Below are 19,784 nucleotides of genomic sequence, written 5' to 3' on the forward strand. Positions count from 1 at the left end.
TCCCAGAAGCCTTTCTCAATCCTACTTTTCCTCTTTGCTGTGATTCTCTATCACTTCATGGGTCTAGTTATCTCTCCCATGATGCTTTGTTCATACTGCTTACAAAATGTGTCAGTAGATATTTATTTCTACACGATAGTTTCCTCTTCTATCATGTTAGCCTGGAGGAAATGAAACTTGTCCTGAGTATATTGGCATGTCTGTATTAGTCAGGGTTCTCTAGAGACAGAAGTAATAGGATAGAGAGATAGGGGGATTGGCTCATGTGATAATGGAGGCTGAGAAGTTCCTGAGTAGACCATCGGTAAGCCTGGAGACCCAGGGGTGCCGGTAGCACGGAGGGCCTCAGAACTGGGGAAGCCCTTGGGGCACCTCTCACTCTGAGGCTGAAGACCTAAGAAACCGGGAGGCCACTGGTGCGAGTCTCAGAGTTCCAAGCCTGGAGAACCTAGAGTTCTGATGGCCAAGGTCGGGATAAGAAGGGTGTCTCAACGCAAGAGAGCCTCTCCTTGCCTTTTTGCTCTATCAAGACACCCAGCCTATTAGATGGTGCCCACCCACATTGAAGGAGGATCCCCCAGTTCAGTCCACTAACTCACATGCCGATATCCTCTGGAAATACCCTCAGAGACATACCCAGAAATAATGCTTTACCACCTATCTCTTAATCCAGCCAGGTTTTTACCTAAAATTAACCATCACAATCTCCAAAGTCAAACATAGTGCCTGCTGGAGACCTACGTGTGTCGAATCAATCAAGAAAACTCAGTGTGGTGTGGAGAATACAGAGCCACTTCAGCCTAGGTCCGAGTTACAGCTCAAGCCACTTACTACCTGTTAACCTTGCACACATTATTTAACCTTTCTGAGTCCTTGTTTCCTAAGAACTCATTTGTAAAGCAAGGATGATAAAAATAATAGAAATTAACTTTTGAAAATGGCTTGAGAATTTAATAAGTTAACACCTTTACAGTTGTGTAGAACAGTGCCAGAGGCACAGCAGGCACACAATAAATATTAGCCCTTATTATAATAATCATCTTACATAGTGAGATTGGTCTCCTGGAAGGGCAGTGAAAATGCTATCAAAAGAATCACCAGTTGCTGGTCAGGGGCCTTGAAGGAGCACCTTGAGTTTGAGAAGTGTCAACAATTTTGATTGAAGCTGGATGCACAGGTCTATGCCTATTGGCTAGCCCTTAATTTGCTTGTTCTTTGCATTTCATTGGCGATTAAATGCTGATGGACCCATGTCTCTGACACCTGGCTCAGAGCCCAGTTTCCTAGGATGCTGTTTCAACTTGACCCAGCTAAATAGGCATAGGAGCCCCAGCCATCAAATAAAGCAGTTGAGCAACGAAGGTCTATCTGTGCTGTCTGGTCAAGGGTTAGGTTTGGATAGTTAGGGAGCTGGAAGATACTGGTGTGGGATTGTGGGGGTGGAGAGTGGATTTGGCTTAGGGGAACAGAAGGAAGGCCCCCGCAGCAGGAAATAGTTATTTTTTCCTAGCCTGTGCTTCAATTAGGGGTAAATATTAGAAGCAGAAACTGCCTCAAGGTAGGAGGGTAATAGGATCGAGGGTTTTAGGAACGGGGTGTCCTGCCACAGAGAATACATGATCTGCTATGAGTTTTCGTCAAATGAATAACAAGATGCACAACATACTCTACTCCTCCCTCTACCGTTGCTGCTGGAGGCCATTCAGGTAGGGCGCCCATGTACATGACAGCTTGAAAGCACTAGAGAAAGCCCGGTTCTATGTTACATTGTAAATCGCAGCATGCTTGTTTCTTTGAGAGCACATACTGTTTTGGGTCCTGAGAAGGCCCCTTTGTAACTTAACTGCCTCTCCTCTTTGAATGCAGATAACATACATGCAGTGGGCATGTGCCATGCACCAAGACCTCACTATGTTAGTGGATTGGCTTTCGGTTGCTACCATAACAAATTATTCCAAATGTAGGGGCTTAAATCAACACCCATTTATTATCTCACAGTTCTGTAGGTCAGAAGTCCAGTAGGCTCAGCTGGTTTCTCTGTTTCAAGTCTCACAAGACTGAATCAGGCATTCGCTGAGCTGCTTTCCCTTCCTGAGGCTCTAGGAGAGAGTCCATTTCCAGGTTAATCCAAGTAGTTGGCAGAAATCAATGTCTGTAGGACTGAGGTCTGTTTCCTTGCCGGCTGCCATCTTGGCATCTCCCTTGGTATTTAGAGGCCTCTTTTGAGTCACTGTAGGTAGTCCCTGCACATCTGAGAACTAGGAGTGGTGTATTAAATTCTTTGGACACTAGATATCTTCTGTCTCTGCTTCTTGTGCCGTATCTCTGACCAAATCTTTGCCTTCCACGTCTGCCTTTATGTGCTCAGGTGATTAGATGGGCCCCGTGGCAATCCAAGATAATCTTCCTATTTTAAGGTTGGTAATCTCGATCACATCCACATGGTCTCTTTGCCATGTGAAGTAACATATTCACAAGTTTGCAGAGATTAGGGCTTGGAACTCTTTGGGGGACATTATTCTGCCTACCACAGCTAGGTTTTTGTTTTTTTTACATATTTTTCTTCCTTAAACACACAACACACAACAGCCCCATAAAGGAAGCATTGTTATACCCATCGTATGTGTATAGAAGCTGAGGTTCAGTGAGGTTCCTACTACAGCTGATAAATGGGGAAGCTGGTGTTTGAATCCTGCTTCAGAGCTCACATTCCTTCCTCTGCCAGAGAGGGAGGAGTGGAAGCAAAGCCATTGTGCAACCCGCCACTCTCATTGCGTTTTCCACCATTGTTGCACTACAGCTGCTTCTCAATTGAGCAAGGTTGTCACTGTGTCCACCAAAGATGTCTGACTCTCCTCCTGGGTACATGGTGTGTGTGTCTGCTGGGTCTCAGCAGAGAACCGATGGCACGCTCAAATGAAGTTATTGAGGAGAGATTAATAAAAGGACTGTCTGCAAGGTTGTAAGTGGGGCAATGGGAAACCAACAAGGGATGGTGGAGCACGTTGGCTAACAATAGCTGTTGCACCCCTTTCCTAGAGGAGTACGGGGAAGAAATGTTACCAGAACCCCCAGAGAAAGAAGAAACTGAAGGAGGAGCTGCCTGGCTGGAGCTGTGGCCTTCAATAGTGGAACACCACTACAACCAGCCTGGCAGGGAGGCAGGTGGCAAAGAAGATGACTTCACTCTCTTCCCTCCCTCTGAACTCCCTCTATTGGCAAATCTTAACCAGGAGCCAGAGGAAAAGGCAGTCTATTTATACAATTCTTGAATTTTAATTTTCCAGGCTCAGAGAAGAGTATAGGAAGGTAAGAGAGTGGATCTGAGAGAGACTGTCCAGCACTGTGAGACCATCCTTCCCCATGCCATTGAAATCGGGTATGGCAATGGGACCTGTTTGGACCAGTGCGTTAGTTTCCTGGGGAGACCATAGCAAATTACCATGAACAGGAGGCTTAAGACAAGAGAAGTTCATTCTCTCACTATTCTGAGGGCCACACTCTCTCCGAAGGCTCCTGAGAAGAATCCTTCCTTCCTAACCCGGCAGCCCTTGGCATTCCATGACTTGAGCATTATCATGCCAGTGTCTGCCACTGTCTTCACAGGGTCTTCTTCTCTATCTCTGTGTGTTCGCCTCTTCTTATAAGGACATCCATCATTAGATTTAGAAACCAATGTAGGTGTCATCTTGAGATTCTTTGCTACATATACCTGCAAAGACCCTATTAAATAAAGATCATGTTCTGAAGTTTGGGGTGGACATGAATTTGTAGAGGGGGTAGGGTGGATAACATTCAACTTCTGATAACTGTGTACATCTGTACCAAAGTTTCTAGGCCTAGCATGCAATTTTTTCTTTTTTTTCTTTCCCTCTGCCATGGCAATCAGCAATGCTCAGACAGCAGCTGCCCCCCTCAGCCTAGGTCCTGGAGTGAAGATAAGGCAGAGCAGAGTCCCAGCGGACCTTCAAAGGAAACATAATATAAACAGAAGTAAATGTGTCATCCCTCCTGAAGGATACCATGTACGGTAGTTAATGACCACAGCCCATCCCTTCGAAGATGTTGCCGGCAGCCACCTAACTCCCTACTTCCTTGCTCTCACACAAACACCTTTGAATTGGCCAAAACCGCTCTGCAGACTCATTGTTTCCTTTCATCCCAGCTCCATTGGCAACTTTTACTGCACCGTAATTCCTCTTTGGGGCCAAGGTATAGAAAGAAATAGATCTCCAAAGACTGCCTTTTGTATCCTCGGAGGGACAAGTTTTGTAGGAAAAGAAAATGAAGGCTAGAGCACATGGGTGTTCTCTGAAATGAGCTGCATAGTAGCTGTCTGCCTTTCAGACTGACAATTTCAAATAAATCCTCCACCCGAAGCAGCCAGGAATGTCTACTGAGAAGACTGTTTTCTGCCTACACAGGGCTCTCTAGGTACACCCTTCCCTGCCCTGCTGTGACCACTTGTGCAAAACCGCTTGAGAAACTGTGCCTCATGATGTTTGTTTATTGATGCTACTACGTGAGCTCTCTGAGTCCATCTGCCAATCTTTTCTCTAATACTGATCTCATTGCTGTGGGTGTGGGCCAATGGACTCAGACTCTCTTGAGGGGGGATTTAAAAGTGAAACGGATAAACCAGTTTGAACTGTCAGACAAGACAGACAGACGTGTCTGGAATCATGAGAAAGGTTGCCTGATTCCAGGCCCCGTCCCCCTCACTAATCTGTCTTGAAACAGCCCCTGGGTTTGACTGCTCCCACATGCTAACTGCTCCTGCAGAAGCTGCATCTTCCCTCATCTCTTCCCCAGCCACAGGGCCTGGGAACCACAATGGTAGCAGGAAAGAAAAAAGTTAGACCCACGCTGAGCTTAAAGGGGTGGTTCTCAAAGGGTGCTACTTGGGTTTATAGCATCTGCAGCACCAGGAAACTTGGAAATGCAAATTCTTGGCTCCAGCCCTAAACCTACTAGAGGAGACACATTGGAGTGTGGCCCAGCTGTCTGTGTGTTACTGAGTTTTCCAGGTGATTCTGGGGCATGCTAAAGTTTGAGAGCCACTGGCTTAGCGTCTGACCTCAGAAGACAAGTGGCCTGCTGGGACATGATTTATCTTGGTAAAAGTATCATCAGTTCCTCTGTCCCCTTTGCTTGGTCGGGAGGGATCCACCTGTAGTAGAGTGGAGAATCCCTGTGAACCCAAGTTGCGTCCTGGCCTCCTGGGTGTTTTGTATCAGCTGCAGGTCACGGGTGCTAGTCGGGGCTGTGCAGCACCCAGGAGACAGAAGCAAGTCGGCTGCAAGTGAAGCCTCTCATGTGGACAGCAGGGTCTCTCACATCTCCTGTTAAAGCAGCACATGTTCTACCTTTGTTCAGATAGAAGCCAATGTGTACTTCAAAGTGGCTTGAGGATCTCTTTAGTTCTATATTCGGTGAGTTTAGAAATACTTTAAGAAACTGGTTTTACTGTCGTGTACAAAATGCCTTTTTTGTGTGCGTCCATCAAAGTACTTTGTATCTGACATCTGTGCTAATCTCTTGTGAGTTATCATTTACAAGATGCCATTTTGATAAAATGCAGAAAGTGTACATGTAGTTACACAATTGTGTCTCTTTGTCTAGAGAAGAAAGGAAATGAAACTAGGGGATCCCCTGGAGGAATGACAGATCAATAACCATTTCACCATGTGGCAAATTCAGTGGGTCCTACGTGGCAGTGTGTGGAGTAGGGGAGAAATGAGTCATGCTCCATCATAATTCCAAAGAAAATGATATGTGACGGCTACCTGGTCGAGACCACCTGAAGCTGTTTCTGGTACACTAAGGTAAAGAGCTCATCCTAACCTGCCCTGTCCTTGAAAGGTAAGCAGATTCTCTACAGAGGGCTTGCATGAGTGCTACATTCCCTGGAGACAGAACAGGGCTCTTGATAGGCAAATCAGTCAGACCTAACCGATAAACCCCACTTCCTTGGTAGTTTGGACGACTCTCTTAATTTTGTCGGATAGTAATGAATTGCCTGAGAAAGTCCACTGGTTTCTTGCACAGCACAGTCTGAGAATTGAGATTATTTTCTGTCCTTTGAAAGTGAAAAGGTTGTGCTTCTTAATCTGTTTCTCCTCTCCACCTTCAGAGCTCTCACTGTGTTCTGGAGTGTGGTGAGTATGGCCTCAGAAGGCCAATAGAATCCTGTAATTTGTGCTCTAATAATCCATATCCTGCCTGCCTTTTTGGGGATCTGTTAGTTCATTTTCACACTGCTACAAAGACATACCCAAGACTGGGTAATTTATAAAGAAAAGAGGTTTAATCAACTCACAGTTCTACATGGCTAGGGAGGCCTCAGGAAACTTAACATCATGGCAGAAAGGGAAGAGGCACATCTAACATGGCAAGAGAGAGAATAGTGAGTAGCAAAGAGGGAAGAGCCTCTTATAAACCCATCAAATCTCGTGAGAATTAAGTTACTATCATGAGAGCATCATGTGGGAACCACCCCCATGACCCAAGCACCTCCCACCAGGTTTCTCCTTAGACATGTGGGGATTATGGGGCTTACAGTTCAAGATGAGACCTGGGTGGGACACAGCCAAACTGTACCAGGGTCTGCGCCTTATGCCTATCTGGCTTCCTTTTTCTTCCAAGAAGTGCTTTGTGCTAGTGGGACTGTAAGCTAGACAAAAACATATCAAAGTGCTAAGGGAAAGAATTGATAGTATATATGTAGTGAACACACATAAGGGACAGCTTTTTCCCATGGAAGTTAAGGTGTTCCCAGTGTCCCTAATTGGCATCTGCATATCTGTGTGCATGCACATTCCAAGGGGGACATACCTATGGCTGCACCCGCCCCGTAGAGACACAGTGGACAGCTGTCCATGGGCTGTGATTGGATTTTGCTTCAGGGACCTGTCGACGACTACCCCAGCTGGTCCAGGCCAAGTGCCTGCTGGAAATTCCCATATAACTCACCTCTTCGGAGTTAGGCATTGAAAGGTGGTTAAATGCAAATTATTTTCCATGAGGTAGAGACGTTATTATTTATTACTATTTGGGCTTTAATTAGTCTATCGACTTAGAAGAGAATGTGCCAGGCTTCCTCTTTTGGTAATAATGATGGGTGGAAGAGGAAACAGTGTTCTGAAGTGTTGTAGAAACGAAAACCACAGACTCAAGGAATGGCATGAGGGCCCTGGTGATGTGGTAAGACCTGCAATGAAAAAAGGGAAGTAGGAAAGTGGAGGATGAAATACCTCCGTAAGTCCGCAGGTCACTCCACAGGTCATTTCTGCCTGTGGTTCCTAGTGACTGCCCTAGGCACAACTGTCTGTGGAGATCCTTGCTCAGACACTGATGTGTTCCGCTATAGCACTAGTGCTTCAAAGGATATCCATTCATTAAACACCCGGCGCATGCCTCTACACTGTGGGCATATCAGGAAAACAGAACCTCACCTACTGTGTCTGCCGTCTCTCCCCATCTCCCCACTAAAATGCAAGCTCCCTCATGAGGAAAATGTGGTATGTTAAATGGTGTTAGATGCTATGGAGAGAAGTAAAGCAGTGAGTGGGGTGCTGTTTTAAATAAGGTGGTCAGAGAAAGCTCACTAGAAGAGAGCATTTGAGTGCAAAGGGAGTAAAGGGTGAGCAAGCCAGGCAGATGTCAATGTAGAGATCATTTCAGGCAGAGGGAAAGGTCCATACAAGGCCGGGCAACCCAAGCCTGCCTGGCTTACAGAGGAAGATCAAGGGATGGGGGAGTGGCCAGTGTGGCCAGACCAAAGTGAGAAACAGGAGAACAGCAGCAGATGAGATCAGATAGATCATGGGGTGGGGAGGGGGAGGAAGGCGGGGATGGAACTTAATAGGTTATTGCAGCGGTTAGCAGACATTTGCTGTAAAAGGCAAAAGATGGTAAGTATTTGTTCAGGCCACAAGGTCCCTGTGGCCACTCCCTGACTTTGTCATTATACCATGAAAGAGCCAGAGACAAGGTAAACCAGTGAGTCGGGCTGTGCTTCAATACCACTTTATTTACCAAAGCAGTTCACAGGACAGATTTTGCCCATGCTGACCTGTAGGCTATTGCAGTAATCTGGAGGAGAGATGAAGGTATCTTGGATCAGAATTGTAACAGTAGTGGAGGCAAGAAGGGGGTTAGATACTGGCCATGTTTTGAAGGTAGAGCCAGCAGGATTTGCTGTCAGACCAAATACTCCACAGTTTTTGGTCTGAGCAACTGGAGTCACACTGCTGAAATGAGGAAAACCAAAAGGGGAGGTAGGCAGGAGGAGGGGTTTAAAGAATCCATTTGGGACATGAAAATTTGAGATTCCTTTAGGATAAAGGAATTGGATTCAATGTACCCTAACTCCCCTTCTAGCTCTAATATTCTATGACTGCAACTGTTGAGAGAATGTCGTCTACCCCAGTGGCTTCTGCTGTGATCGTGTTCTTCAGGGAGACCTTCCACACTGTGTTACTCCATCCTCCCAAATGCAAGTGGTGATTATGTTGGCTAGAGATAAGTTGCTGGAAGGAAGAAATACTGAAAGGGAGGCAACTGCCAGCTGAAACTAGCAGGGGGACTTGGAAGAGTGTCACAAACGGTGTATGTGCCGGAGGAGGCTTTGAGGGCTGGAGGCAAATTCCTGTGTATCGTAGTTTCCAGGAGGTTGCTAATAATGGAGTGTTGTCAGCAGAGCAGGCTAATGTTTAACAGGTTTTCAGAGAAAAGCAATGCAGCTTCTGAAACTTCACATCCACTCCACGCTCAAAATGGCCACACTTCAGATGTGCTCACCCTCCATAGAGGTGCTGTGGAGCCCTACGCGGATTCCGAGGGACTCTATACGCCTGTAGGACACAGCCATGGTCTTTGTCACTAGCTTCTCCAGGCAATTTCCTCTGTCTTCACTCTCCTCACTGGGATATATGTCTTCTGTCTGCCCAAATTCTTCCCACTCAAAAAGTGGCTCTGTGCCAGTGGGATTGTTTGCTATATGGAGAGCCTGCAAACCACTTTGGGAGTGAGCTGATAGCAATATATTTAAAATATGAGCATTTATCAGAGGCAGCAGATGGAGGCAGCAGAGTGGAGCTCCCAGAACTGAGGGCAGGGAGTGTTTCATTCAAGTGTAAAGGCACACCATCTAGACTCAGCTGGCACCAGCTCATGAAACCAGTGACGAGAAGGAGGGGGAAAAAAGGCCACCTTTGTGCTAGGTTCGGAAGGTCACAGCATTCCCTGACCTTGAGTCCTCGGTGCCTCAAAGACAGCATTCACTCTACAACTAGAAAAAACAAAAACCTTCCCGGTTGCTCTCTTTAATATTTTTTTACTTCCTTAAAGCTTAGTAAATTGAAGAAAAATTCTGAAGCTCTGAACAAATGGCAAAATAACCATTTCATCTATGTATACATGCATTAATTCATTTAACAAATGTTTGTTACATGGATCAGGCATGGCAGAATCTGTGGAATACTCTGGAGCAGAGAACAATGAGGCAGAAAGATATGTTATTGTAATTATTAAAGATTAAACATGTCGAAAGTATTTTAATTTTAATTTTTTACCACCATCCCCTAACCCACCCCTAAAAGTAAAAATATATTTACAGCTAAAAGAAGCATATGTTTTAGTGGTAAATTTCCTCAGGATACAATTAACAAACTCAATGCACTAGTGGGAAAAGGACAATAAGATTAATTTCAAATCACCTGTTTAAGAAGAGTGTTGTGATGGTGGCATGGCATCCATTTGGAAAAGTCAGTTTTAACAGCTGATATGAGGTCTGCAAAAAGGGCCCCAGGTCACCCAACAGAGGGCTTATACATTACACCTATAACAATGAACCTTTGGGGGAATGCCTGCCTTCAGTTATTTTGAGAGACTTGGAAAAGTGGCGTTAGTGAATAAATCACAAATTTCTTCATATTGCCTTTATATGAGAGTTTCAAAATATGAATCTTTCTGCTATTATATATGGAAAGTGTGGATCTTTGGAACTGTGTAGAACTGTTTTCTGAAAAGTCCTCCCCAAATCCCCTGGTCAGAATTAATCACTCCTTCCCTTGGTGCCACCAGGGAGGTATAAAGTCACATTTAACGATACCAAGTAATGTATGTAGCTGTTTCTCATGATGCATTGTGAATTTGCCAAAAGGATCTGTAGTTCAGTGCCTGGCACACAATCGATACTTGAGTATGTTGAATATAAGAGCAGAGATTGGAGAAGTTGTTGAAGTTATAATGAAGAAAAGAAAAGAGAGATTACCAAATGTCCATATTTATCATACTATCTTCAGGGTAAAATAGATATATTGGAAACATTCCACTTTAATGGATGACAATATCTTATCTACATGCTCTCACAGTTTTTTTTTTTAATTTTTAAAGTCATTTATTCCACAATTTTTTAAAAAACATTTACTCAGTTTTAGATTGTGTGATTCGCTGTGGGGTGCAAAAGTAATTAAGAAGCATTCCTGATGTAGAGAGTAAAGTTAAGAAGAGAAGTTCCCTTTTTTGTTTTTTAACGCAATGGGTTTGCCACCAGAACACAGGGGTCGTGAAAACTATCCCAAAAGCCAAAATGGGAAAGGATAAGACTCATATCAACATTGTTGTCATTGGACATGTAGATTCGGGCAAGTCTACCGCTACTGGCCACCTAATCTACAAATGCAGTGGCATCGACAAAAGATCCATTGACAAAATAAAGAAGGAGCTTGCTGATATGGAAAAGGGCTTCTTCAAGTATGCCTGGGTCTTGGATGAACTGAAAGCTGAGCATGAGCATGGTATTCCCATTGATAGCTCCTTGTGGAAATTCAAGATCAGCAAGTAATACATGACTATCATTGATGCCCAGGACATAAAGACTTCATCAAAAACATGACTACAGGGACATCTCAGGCTGACTGTGCTGTCCTGATTGTTGCTGCTCGTGTTGGTGAATTTGAAGCTGGTATCTCCAAGAATGGGCATACCCAAGAGCACACCCTTCTGGCTTACACACTGGGTGTGAAACAACTAATTGTTGGTGTAAACAAAACTGATTCCACTGAGCCACCTGACAGCCAGAAGAGACATGAGGAAATCGCTAAGGAAGTCAGCACTTACATTAAGAAAATTGGCTACAACCTCAACTACACAGTAGGATTTGTGTCAATTTCTGGTTGGAATGGTGACATGCTGGAGCCAAGTGCTAACACGCCTTGGTTCAAGGGTTGGAAAGTCACCCGTAAGGGTGGCAATGCCAGTGGAACCACGCTGCTTGAGGCTCTGGACTGCAGCCTACCACCGGCTCACCCAACTGACAAGCCCTTTTGCCTCCCTTTCCAGGAGGTCTATGAAATTGGTGGTATCGGTGCTGTTTCTGTTGGCTGAGTAGAGACTGGTGTTCTCAACTGGTATGGTGGTCACCTTTGCTCCAGTCAACGTTACAACTGAAGTGAATTCTGTTAAAATGCACCATGAAGCTTTGAGCGAAGCTCTTCCTGGGAACCATATGGGCTTCAATGTCAATAATGTGTCTGTCAAGGATGTTTGTTGTTGCAACGTTGCTGGTGACAGCAAGAATGACCCACCAGTGGAAGCAGCTGGCGTCACTGCCCAGGTGATTGTCCTGAACCATCCAGGCTAAATCAGTGCTGGCTATCCCCCTGTACTGGATTGCCACAGCGCTCACACTGCATGCAAGTTTGCTGAGCTGAAGGAAAAGATTGACCGTCGTTCCGGTAAAAAGCTGGAAGATGGCCCTAAATCCTTGAAGTCCGGTGATGCTGCCATCATTGATATGGTTCCTGACAAGCCCATGTGTGTTGAGAGCTTCTCAGACTATCCACCTCTGGGTCGCTTTGCTGTTCGTCATATGAGACAGACAGTTGCCGTGGGTGTCATCAAAGCAGTGGACAAAGAGGCTGCTGGAGCCGGCAAGGTCACCCAGTCTGCCCAGAAGGCTCAGAAGGCTAAATGAATATTACCCCTAATACCTACCACGCTGGTGTTAATCAGTGGTGGAGGAAGAAGGACGGTCTCAGAACTGTTGGTTTCCACTGGGCATTTAAGTTTAGTAGTAAAAGACTGGTCAATGATAACAATGCATCGTAAAACCTTGAGAAGGAAAGGAGAATGTTTTGTGGACCACTTTGGTTTACTACTTTGTGTGTGGCAGTTTTAAGTATTAGTTTTTAAAATCAGTACTTTATTTATTTATTTATTTTTTTGAGACGGAGTTTCACTCTTGTTACCCAGGCTGGAGTGCAATGGCGCGATCTCGGCTCACCGCAGCCTCCGCCTCCTGGGTTCAGGCAATTCTCCTGCCTCAGCCTCCCGAGTAGCTGGGATTACAGGCACGCGCCACCGTGCCCAGCTAATTTTTTTTGTATCTTTAGTAGAGACGGGGTTTCACCATGTTGACCAGAATGGTCTCGATCTCTTGACCTTGTGATCCACCCGCCTCGGCCTCCCAAAGTGCTGGGATTACAGGCTTGAGCCAAAATCAGTACTTTTTTAATGGAAACAACTTGGTCAAAAATTGTCACAGAATTTTGAGACCCATTAAAAAAGTTTAATGAGGGAAAAAGAAGAAAAGAAGAAGAACAAGAAGAAGAAGGAGGAGGAGGAGGAGGAGAAGGAGGAGGAGGAGGAAGAGGAGGAGGAGGAGGAGAGGAAGAGGAAGAGGATGATAAGGTCATACTGGAGTGGGATGGGCCAGTGTGATGGATGTCCAGTATGGCAGGTGTCCTTATGAAAAGAGGACAGACAGGGATGAGGAAAAATGTCACATAAAGACAGAGGAATAACACGATGCAACTACAAGCACGGGAATACCTGAGATCACCAAAAGCTGAGAGAGAAGCGTAGAACAACAGCTCTTCCCTGGAGCCTTCAGCGGGATCGTGGCTCTGCTGGTACCTTGACTTCCGACTTCTGGCCTCCACAAGTGCAAGACGACAAATTTCTCTCTTTTCAAGCTGGAGAGAGGGAGACTCCTGCTCTGCTAACAGCTGAGTGCACTAAAAAGGACTGGGTTATCACTACATTTAGGGATGCTGAGACAGCACCATGGAAGGAAAGAACCAGGAAATCGCCAGGGATGGAGAGGGCAACTGTGTCACCCTCAGATGGCTTCCTTCCTTCAATTGAGGCATGAAGGAAGTTCTAGAGGTTATCAGGCTGTCTTAGTTCATTTGTGTTGCTATAAAGGAATACCCAAGGATGGGTAATTATAAAGAAAGGAATTTTATTTGGTTCATGGTTGTGCAGGCTGTATAGGAAGCATGGTGCTAGCATCTGCTTCTGGTGAAGGCTTCAGGCCACTTCCACGCATGGCAGAAGGCAAAGGGGGGCTGGTGTGGGTGGAGATCACATGGCAAGAGGGAGGATGCAAGAGAGAGGGGAGGGAGATGTCAGGCCCTTTTTAACAACCAGCTCTCTCAGGAACTAATAGCAAAAGCTCACACTCACCCCTCTTCTCCTAGGAAAGACATTCATCTATTGATAAGGAATATGCCCCTATGACCCAAACACTTACCAGTAGACCCCACCTCCAATATTGGGGATCAAGTTTCAACATGAGGTTTAGAGGGTTGAATATCCAAACTATAGTACAGGCAGATCAAGTGGGAAAGTCATTGGCCCCTCGAAAGTTTGGAAATTTTAGGGGTCGTTACTGGTGGTCACTGATGGCAGGACAGCTCCAGCATTTGGTGGATGAAGGCCAGATATGTGAGATGTCCTGCTGTGCTATGATTTAATCTTATACAACAAAAAATCATCCTGCATCCAGCATGATGTTTAAATGTCCCACAAGGTATCCATGTAGGTAAAAATGTGGTTATAACTATCTGAACCTAAAACCCAACTCATGTCACATATATGCACAAAGCCTACTCTACACAATTTTAATAAAAGCTGCATTTTCCAGAAATATGAATCCCTTATGAATCAGAGGAATATTCTGTTTTGCTCTCTCCAGAACATTGCTGAAAGCAGTTTACCATCTTGGAAAATCACACTGTGACTATATCATTGCTCGTGGTATTTGTGTGCTCAATGTAATATACCTGAATCAGTCTTGCATCTGTCAATCCCCAGTGATTCTAATCAGACATCTCATTACTTTGTTATATCTTTAAGTATAGTTGTACCAACACATTTAAATAGCGAAATAGGGAGGGAGAGCATTAGGACAAATAGCTAATGCGCGTGAGCCTCAAAACCTAGATGAGGGGTTGATGGGTGCAGCAAACCACCGTGGCACGTGTATACCTATGTAACAAACATGCACATTCTGCACATGTGTCCCAGAACTTAAAGTATGGTTAAAAGTACAATAAAATAAAAATAAATATAGAGAAATAGGTATCTGATTTCATATTACTTGTCTTTTAAATATTAGAGTGAAAGCATCATACCAAATTATTTTTAATTCTGAGTATAGATGGTATATGCTATGCACAACATTTATTTCAATTGTAAAGTGCAGGTTAATGTTATTAATATATGCCAAGGGGAGCAAGGGTCTGTAAGGATGAGAGCCAGTGAGACAGGCAAAGCAGGGAGCAAGAACCTTTTAGGCAGCACTTCCAAAACTTTAATGTGTACATGAGTCACCAGGGGATCTTGTTCAAATGTGGCTACTGCTTCGGTGGTTCTGGGGTGAGGCCTGAGAGTCTGCATTTCCAACGAGCCCCCAGGTGATGCTGATGGTGCTGGCGCCTGGGTCACATTTTGAGTAGCAAAATTCTAGGCAGAGGGGATTGCAGGTGCAAAGGCTTGAAGGTTTGGTAGCATTTTTCTGGGAAAGAACCAGTGACTTGGCATAATCAGAACATAAAATGCAAAGCGTTACATGAGGGTTGATGAGACAGTCAAGGGAGGCAGGGTCAGAGCCCACAGGACCTGAATCCTGTGTTTGGGCTTCATTTTGTAGACCATGCAGCACCCTGCAATGATTCTAAGCGGAGTTCTGTAATTTAAATCTCTCTGTCACCATGTGGGATGGCTTTGCTGGACACGGGGAGTCCATTGAAGAAGCTTTTCCAATTATGTTGCCAAGAAGTAATAAGGACCTGAACTGAGGAAGCCACAGTAAGAAAGGAGGGAATATTTTTAGAGTTGGATTTCCTGAGTGTTGGAGATTGATTGAGTGAACTGTGAAGAGGAAGGACGTCAGGGATGACTTGTAAGTTCCTGACTTCCTGACTTGTGCGCTGGGTGTATAATGATGCCATTGGCCAGCACGGGGAGCAGAGAAGGAGATGCAAGCTTGGGAGACAAAGTTTGGGGAGACTGGCTTTCAGACACATGAATTTGAGATCCTGTCTTATCAAAAACCAGAAAGATATCTGTTTGGACTTTGATGTTAAGACGTTTATTAAAAGTGTATTGTGTTCCATGATAATGAGCATCACTCATATAGGTGTGTTCATTTGCCATGCTTCTGTGGATTTCTGAGAGTGGAAGGGAACATGTTCAATCCCCATAAGCTCGATGGCTGACCAGCACAGGCATTAGGGTTAGAAGAAAAGGGGCAGTACTAGCTTTCAAGTACATTTAAGTATCCCTTTGGGAGGCCGAGGCAGTTGGACCACCTGAAGTCAGAAATTCCAGACCATCCTGGCCAACATGGTGTGACCGTGTGTCTACTAGCAATACAAAAATTAGCTGGGTATGGTGCTGCATGCCTGTAATCCCATACTTGGATGGCTGAGGCAGGAGAATTGCTTGAACCTGGGAGACAGAGGCCGAGATTGTGCCACTGCATTCCAACCTGGAAGACAGAGTGAGATTCTGCCTCAAAAAGAAAGAAAGAAAGAAAGAAAGAAAGAAAGAAAGAAAGAGAGAGAGAGAGAGAGAGAGAGAGAGAGAGAGAGAGAGAGAGAGAGAAAGGAAAGAAAGAGAAAGAAAAAGAAAGAAAGAAAGAAAGAAAGAAAGAAAGAAAGAAAGAAAGAAAGAAAGAAAGAAAGAAAGAGAGAAAGAAAGAAAACTACATTAAATATATAATCGGCAGGGTGTCAGAAAGTAGGAGACACAGGTGGAACTAATTTCCTGCTTCCCAGGGTGGTCTTTCTGTCTCTTTGTCTGTCTTACATAACACACACCCCACCTACACTGCTGTCTTTGCTATGCCCCTGGTTCACAGTTGTTTGCAGGGTGGTGAGTTTGAGGTGGTCCTGTAAGACCACAGGTCCCAGTTCATGTATTTAACCATGTCACACCCCATGAACACCATGCTGCTAGTCTTCATTGAGTGCTAGGGGCCAGGTCTTTGTCCATAATCTTAACACAGCTCTAGGAAGAAATTTTAGACATAAAGAAATGGAGGCTTTTAGAGCCAGATAATTTGCCTCAGGTCACGCAGAGAGAAGAAAAGTTGAATCTAGCCTGATCCTATTTTCTCACTGAGACTACAATTCATTTCCTCTAATCTCTCCCAGTCCTTCCGAAGTAAAGCTGTCCCTCAAATGCAGCATGCTGGTTCACACCTCTGCACCTCTGAGTACTTCTGCTTGGAATCCTCCTCTCTGATATTTAACTGCGACAGTCCTGTCCAGTAATCACCACGTCTGTGAGGACACCTCTAAGCCTCCTGACTTGATGCCCAGTACGTATTTCCCGTCTTGCACATATCACGCCGCACTGTCACCGTATGTTTACAAGTCCCTTTCTCTCTCAAGGCTGTGGGCTCCTGAAGGGCACGGCTCATGTCTTAGTCCTCTTCCATTGTTGAGCCTGGTCCCATAAAGACTTCTGAAGTGAACTGGTGTGCAGAGTCGTCAGTGGGTTCTCTGTCCACTGCATGCATTGTAATAATGCCCGGAAAGGATAAGCCAGTTTCTAAAGAAAGTCAGTGTTAGCAATGCACAAAAAAGTGGCTTGGAGAATCATCATCGTTTAACACATTATTTACATATACAACTTTTTTTTTTTTTTTTGAGACGGAGTTTCGCCCTTGTTACCCAGGCTGGAGTGCAATGACGCAATCTCGGCTCACCACAACCTCCGCCTCCTGGGTTCAGGCAATTCTCCTGCCTCAGCTTGTATTTTTAAAACACGTAAAATGCTGTTTTCTGACTTTTGTAATTCAGATAACATTCTGGAATAGGACACACACAGACACACACGCACATCCATATCGCCCTAAAGTGACTGCATGAATTAGGATCTTTAGGGAATAGTCACCCAGAGAACCTCAAGTAATATAAGTTTATTGTAAGATCATGTTTCTCAAGCTGAGGTGGCCAGATCTCAAGGGATTACATGGCATTAGCCAAAAATTATGGGAACTAACTGAAACAAAAAATATGACATGTCTCTGTAAATTATCCATTTTAAACGAATGAAACATTTTTAATAAAAAATAATCCTTATCTCCTGAGGAGGAAAATGCCCGTGGAATTTTGAAGATGAAAACAACATCAGACTGCAGAGAATTGCTGAGCTTGTGATAAGCCTCTTGGGCTCTATCCCAGGCTGCTGGTAGTACTAAAACCTTCTTTTCTTTCATTTAGTAGAAAAGTCAGAAAAGTGTCGTGTGAGATTCACATAGAAATAAGGGCAATCACAAGAGCTGCACAAGAGTTGATATTGGAGACTGGAATACTACTCAAAGAACGGAATTCCCCCAAACATCCAAGATGGTCCTGAGCAACTGAATTATCTTAACGTCAACTTAGCAGTAGAGTGCCGTTAGGTAACTCTGGCAAGGGTATACATACAAGCTGCTTCAACAGTCCTTATTCCCACCAGCTAGCCCTTCCCATGCTTTATTATCTTTTTTGTTACAGCTGTCTTACAGCTTTTGCCCACTTCTAATTTCAGTATACGCAATGGCTTTTCACAACATCTTCAGTCAACTTTCTCTCTGGGTATCTTCTGCTTCTGCTCCATATTCCAAATGCTCAAACCAATTAATGTAATGGTTTACATTTAATGGTAATGCATTAAATGTAAAAACAAAAATCACCCAAAGATGGCATATCATTCCTTCAGTTAATCTCCATCATCCCCGTTTTGACACAGATTTTGCGCCATGCTATTCATAGAGCACCAGCCAGAATACATGCTGTTTGCCTTCGGGTTCACTTCCCACTGTTGGCAAGGTTGGCTGTTGTGCTGTGGCAGGATAACACAGCTGAAGAACTGAGGTATGTCAGCTTAAGGATTCACCATGGTCAGTTTCCTCTGCAGAAAACCATGGAAGTGTGTCACGGGCATTCTGATCCTTGCCTTCTTCAAAAGAGCCCCACTAACATGTCAGAAACTGATTCCTTTGGAAGGGTAAACAAATGGTATAACCAGAAAAGGCTTTGAAGGCTTTGCAATGAACCCCAAATTCTAAGTAGTTACACAGAAATTTAAAGCATGGAATCTCTGGATAGAAGTCCTCTCTAATGCAGGTATCCTTTTTATTTATTTTCCTTTCCTTTTTTTTTTAAGTTTTGTATTTCAGTCATAGTGGCTTCAGTTACACATACCTCTTAGTTCATATTCCACCATTGCTACTGGTACATACAAAGCTTCCTTAGTCCTTTAGTGCTACTGTAACAAAATAACAACAGCTAGGTAATTTATAAAGAACAGAATTTTATTTCTCTCAGTCCTGGAGGCTGGGAGTCCAGGATACAGAGGCCAGAAGGTTTGGTGTCTGGTAAGAACCTGTTCTCTGTTTCCAAGATGGTGCCTGTTGCTTTGTCCTCTGGAGGGGGTAATGCTGTGTCCTCACATGGTGGAAGGAGTGGGAGGACAAAAGGGTGCTTCCTCCAGCCTTGAGGTCTAAAGGGCCTAATGCTAATACCAGTTTTTAGAACAAAGCCCTCATGACTTAACTACCTCTTAAAGGCCATGCTTCCTAATACTGTTGCATTGGGGGCATGAAAACATTTAAGCCCTAGCACCTCCCTTGATTGGTTGATTGATTGGAATCCTTTTCACAATCTCTGATGGGGGTTTTAACCTACTGCTGGAACTTACTATCGCATAATGGCAACAGCTGATTTCATCTATTGAACTTGCTAATTCTTAGGTAATTCTTTCATACGTTAAACCAAAAATAGCTTTCCCTAATGTCCGCAGTTCTTTCTTGCAGAACCATAGAGAAAATGTCTATTTCTTCCCTCAACACAATGGCCTTTCAACCCTATAAGGTTGGCTATTAATAGACCCGAGTCTTCACTTTTCTTTGTGAAACACAGTCTGTTCTTTCATCAGTTCTTCATCTGATGTGGGTTTAAGGCACTTTTCTACCTAGTCACTTTCCCTCAGACACACTCTAGTTTGATAATGCCTTTTTAAAAGTAAGTATATCTAAATATTTTTAAATAAATATGCTCTGCCAATGCAGAACATGATGGGTACAACCTTGCCCCTCCCTTCCCTAGTTTTGGTTTTTATAAATGTATCCTAAAATTTATATCAGTCTTTTTTGGAAATAATATTGCATTTTTGACTCTCATTGAACTTTAAATTTTTTTCAAGTGAACTCCTGTCAGTTCAGAGCTTTCCTACCTTATATTTAAGTAGTTGATGCTTTGAACTTAGATGCAGAACTTACCATTTAACCCTATTAAATTGTATATTGTTAATTTCATTCCATCCTTCTCCTTTTCCAAGGTCTTTTCAAATTTGATTCTTTAATATTGTTTATCAGCTTTACCTTTCAGTCATGTAAAACTTGATAGGCAAAGTTTTTATTGGAATTCACCCAATTCACTGATTAAGATGTTCACAATTTTAGACTAGAAGACAAAGAATCACTTTTCATAGTGGCTCTC

General features: G+C 44.0%; 1 pseudogene; it reads left to right on the top strand.

Annotated features, from left to right (window-relative positions):
- Window positions 1-10,452: 10,452 nt before the first annotated feature.
- On the top strand, window positions 10,453-12,102 carry LOC144579616 (elongation factor 1-alpha 1 pseudogene; annotated as a pseudogene).
- The last annotated feature ends 7,682 nt before the right edge of the window (window positions 12,103-19,784 follow it).

Source organism: Callithrix jacchus, chromosome 15, assembly GCF_049354715.1.
Source record: "Callithrix jacchus isolate 240 chromosome 15, calJac240_pri, whole genome shotgun sequence".
NCBI classification, from domain to species: domain Eukaryota; kingdom Metazoa; phylum Chordata; class Mammalia; order Primates; family Cebidae; genus Callithrix; species Callithrix jacchus.